The sequence below is a fragment of the Bos grunniens genome, chromosome 2 (genome assembly GCF_055505025.1).
Source record: "Bos grunniens cultivar Pamir isolate PY7600 chromosome 2, Bosgru_T2T1.0, whole genome shotgun sequence".
In the NCBI taxonomy this organism is placed as follows: domain Eukaryota; kingdom Metazoa; phylum Chordata; class Mammalia; order Artiodactyla; family Bovidae; genus Bos; species Bos grunniens.
In genome coordinates this window covers 85,479,754-85,483,793 of record NC_141166.1, presented here as the reverse complement: position 1 = coordinate 85,483,793, position 4,040 = coordinate 85,479,754, and the positions used below count along the sequence as shown (strand labels likewise).

General features: G+C 34.4%; 1 long non-coding RNA gene across 1 annotated transcript; it reads left to right on the top strand.

The window, feature by feature from the left end:
- The first annotated feature begins 940 nt into the window (after nucleotides 1–940).
- LOC147378294 (uncharacterized) lies at nucleotides 941–3,751 on the top strand. The gene is made up of 2 exons (XR_015145802.1): nucleotides 941–979; nucleotides 3,661–3,751. It is a non-coding gene; the product is annotated as an uncharacterized LOC147378294 (long non-coding RNA).
- The last annotated feature ends 289 nt before the right edge of the window (nucleotides 3,752–4,040 follow it).

The following is a 4,040-nucleotide window of genomic DNA, read 5'->3' as shown; positions in this document are numbered from 1 at the left end:
ACCCTTTATCCAGATTAAATCCTGTGAACTCTGGGATGAACAACTGGTTTCTTCCTTCTGACAGGGAATCATGTCCTAAAAATATCCATCAGTCTGCATTCCCCTCTGTATCTTCCATAATTTTCCCTTTGCTCTGAGCAGTGATTCTGTTATACACTGCTGGAGTGCTTATGACACCAAGAAAACACTTTCTTATTCAGAAGTCGAGTGTTAAGGCTTGGAAGGTTCAAGAGTTCAAGCGAGGTTCCTGGACAGGTATTCGACAGGACCCAGCACTAGTCCCTACTGTGACAGAGCTGCTTAGATTCTATCCTTACTTTTGGACTGAAACTTCACCACTTTAAACAGTTGAGGAAGACTGGAGGCTCTGTGAGTTTTATTCTATGAAATAACAGGAATAATTGTCATGACAAAACATAATGGCTAAAAAACCAACTGGAAGCTATTCTGAAGAAACAATTTTCATCTCTCCATAAAATAATCCTGGAAAGATTAGAGGTGAATTCTTTAAGACCACAGATGTTTCTCACTCTTATTAGCACTTTGTAATTTAACTATCCTGCTTGGAACTACACAAAGATGATTTGCAATATGGATAATGTATATCTTTAGTGTTCAATAATAACATTTATTATCAGTATGCAATGTTATTTGTGCTTTATATTTTAAAGTGGCATAGAAAGTACTGAGTAAACGAATTCATCAGAAGTGTTGACAAGATTTTTAATTCCTTCTGTTTCCTTTGGTATTTTTCTTAAATAGAATATGTAAGCAATGTAACCCATACGTAAAACACTTCTCAGTTTATGTTTATTCTGCTTTTTTATTGCATATTTGAAAATTAATAATTCAATGTTCTAATATTAGCTGTCATCTTAGCTGTTATAAAATTAATAATTCATCAAAAATGATATCAAACAAATGGTTCCTTTTTTGTTCTAGATGAGACAGTCTATTCAGCATTGAGAAACTACAACTGGTAAATTTATTTCCTTTATTTTAGGTCAAATCATACTTAAACATTTAAGCTGTAATTTTAATGTTTTCATTTTAAATATACAAATCGGCATATATCACAAGTGATGGTAAAATAACAACCTTCCTCTTGTTATAGTTGGTTGTTCCTGCCCTTGCTTATTTCTTGGCAGATAAGCATTCTTTAGAAAAAAGCACAATAAGCGTCATGCTTTGGAAAAGTTGAATATAAATTTATTTCTTCTTGGGTTCTGGTTGATGTTGTGCTCTGCATTTTACAGGATAGAAATCACTGTAGTGAGTGATATGTGCAAGTGACAGACTTTGAAAATTTTTTCTGAGAATATATATTTTCTGAGAAAGATATTTTAGTTGAATCTCTTGGAATGTATGTTAAGTTAATGTGATCTTGAAGTATTTTCAGTTAAAAGTTGTGATTTTAAAATACTTGCTTTCAAGATTCTGTTTTTATCCTTATTTTTTAAGGGCAGGAACTTTGTCTCTTTCTATTGTATAGTTACTGTTTTGGGGATCCTAGGGATTGGGAGTGATATTCTTTGTGGGAGAAGGGGCTGTCACCAGGAGGCATTGGTGGTATATAGCAAAAGCATCTAAATTTGTATGAAGGCTAGGCTTCATCTTAGCCTGATTTTATGGACCATAATTATAAAATAGGGGATCTGTAGGTCAATACATATCCCTATTATAAAATTTTATATCATAAATCTTTCAAATCTTACTGAACCATGAGTCTGACATATTAGGTGGTGTTAGGAATAAAATTGTCTCTAGCAAGTGTGAACTCAGCATGAAGGGGTAGGTTGTAGAATTTCACCTTTTTAACTAATCATTTCAAGTCCAACTTCCACAACATAAAAATGTACATTTGTACCATCTAGGGTACTTATTAGAAAGTGGAATCCCAGTCCAGATTTAGGGATTCTGTCTTATGCAGTGAGATTAGACTAGAGTTTGAAATTCACATTTTAAAATACCCTAGATAATACCATTACAAGTGGTCTATTCAGGGTGATGATCTACCCCAACTGAACTAGATTCCCCAGCATTCTTCTTAATGCTGTGCTGTGCTTAGTTGTTCAGTCATGTCTGACTTTTTGCTACCCCATGGACTGTAGCCCACCAGGACAGGCTCCTTTGTCCGTGGGGATTCTCCAAGCAAGAATATTGGAGTGGGTTGCCATGCCCTCCTGCAGGAAATCTTGCCAACCTGGGGATGGAACCCAGGTCTCTTGCATTGCAGGCAGATTCTTTACCATCTGAGCCACCAGGGAGGCCCGTTCTTAATGTTAGTGATCAGCACATTAAGAATGCCCCCTTTGACTCTTGAGAGTGTTAGGTTTGGATGATAATATGGTCACCCTACACACAGACCACACTTTGAAAAACACATAATCCTCGCATCTGAGTAAAGCATAGCTCCTAAGTTTCAAAGAAGCATTTTGATGTTGTCAATTAGAACTGTCTGTCAAGTTAACAATGAACTTCTATACCTTGAAATGGTTGTCTTCTTCTTGGTCCCCCCTCTCTACCTGCTAACACTTACCAGTCTTTTCTTTGCTGCATTCTTTAAAAAAAATGTAATTCCTGTTAGTTTATGTTTGGATTATTCACATAAGCATGTACTTCAAAGTTACTAGCATTCACACTAAAATATAAAGTTTTTTTCACTTAGCCTGTAAACCTATGAGAATTTGTTTTCGTACTTGAAAGTAAATCAGCTATGTGCAAAAGACCTGATAAAATCTGCCAAAATTAGAGGACATGTTAAAAACCAAAGAATTTACAGTCTTCTATCTTCCTCCTACTTTTCACAAATTAAGGAGGTGTCTTCACAGCAAAAAGAAGCAGTCCTAAAAGTTTTCCCTCCTCATTTGGTAGAATTTGTTTCATTATAATAACTCATTTATCACAATTTTCTATATTTAAGGATTCTATTTCAACAAAGATTGAGTCACCGATAGAGATCTAACATTTTCTTCCATAGATGCCAAGAAAAGAAGATACAGTCCATTCTCTTCAGAAAAACATAATCTAGTATAGCAAGTAGACAGATAAATATTTCTTTAAACTGTGATGTACGTTATATTCGAGTCATATCCAAAATGCCTTAGGAACACAAAAGAAAGAGTAAAAATAAAACAAGTTTAACTAAGAAATGCAGAAGTATCTTTTTTCATAGACATCTAGGTATGAAACTTTTTAGGGAATACATTAACAACCGATTCTAGTCGAAGACAGTACTGATGTACCACAGAAATGGACATTTTCACTGAAGCTTTATTTGACCAATAGCATTGTTGAAGAAGGACCTACTATGTACAAAGTATTTTCCTTGGCACTGAAGGTGGTATAATGAATACATAAATCATATTCTCTGTTCTCCAAAAGCTGAAAGAAGTATGACTAAAGAGAAGAGCTTAGTCATTAGGATACAGAGTTTGAGACAAGGACAAATTTTCTATTGACTGGGAAAAATGTGACAATCTGTAATAACGAAGGTCATATTCCAGCTTAGAATTTGTATGTAAGATTTTGTAAATTTGTCTGCAAGTATTTTTCTTGATAACTTTCTAAATAAAAATATTCATTTCATAAAATGTTCTGACAAAGATTCATCTCTTCTCTTCTCTGTTCTCTTGGTTTTTCTTTGTTCATTTTATTTAGGACCTCAACAGTCTTCCATGATGTGACCACACTTCATATCTCTGGGCCTCATGCACGTGTTTTGCAATTTAATAATCCCTAATTAACTACACAATGCTTTCTAAATATTTTTCAGTGTCTAGGATGCTCTGCCATTCCATATTTGATGAACAAAAAGTGTGAAGGGCACAGATCATAAGTTCTGTGAATTTTTCGCTTATATTTTCCTACCTATATGTGGCCTTCAATAGACATTGGACTTATTATTATCTGGAACTTACATTAGGGATTGAAAAGACTCAAGAATCTGAAATCAGGAATTATGAGGAAACAATAGATTTGCTAATTAAACAGCAGTGAAGATATTACAAAGCTAGAGGAAAACAGAACAGTCTTTACCA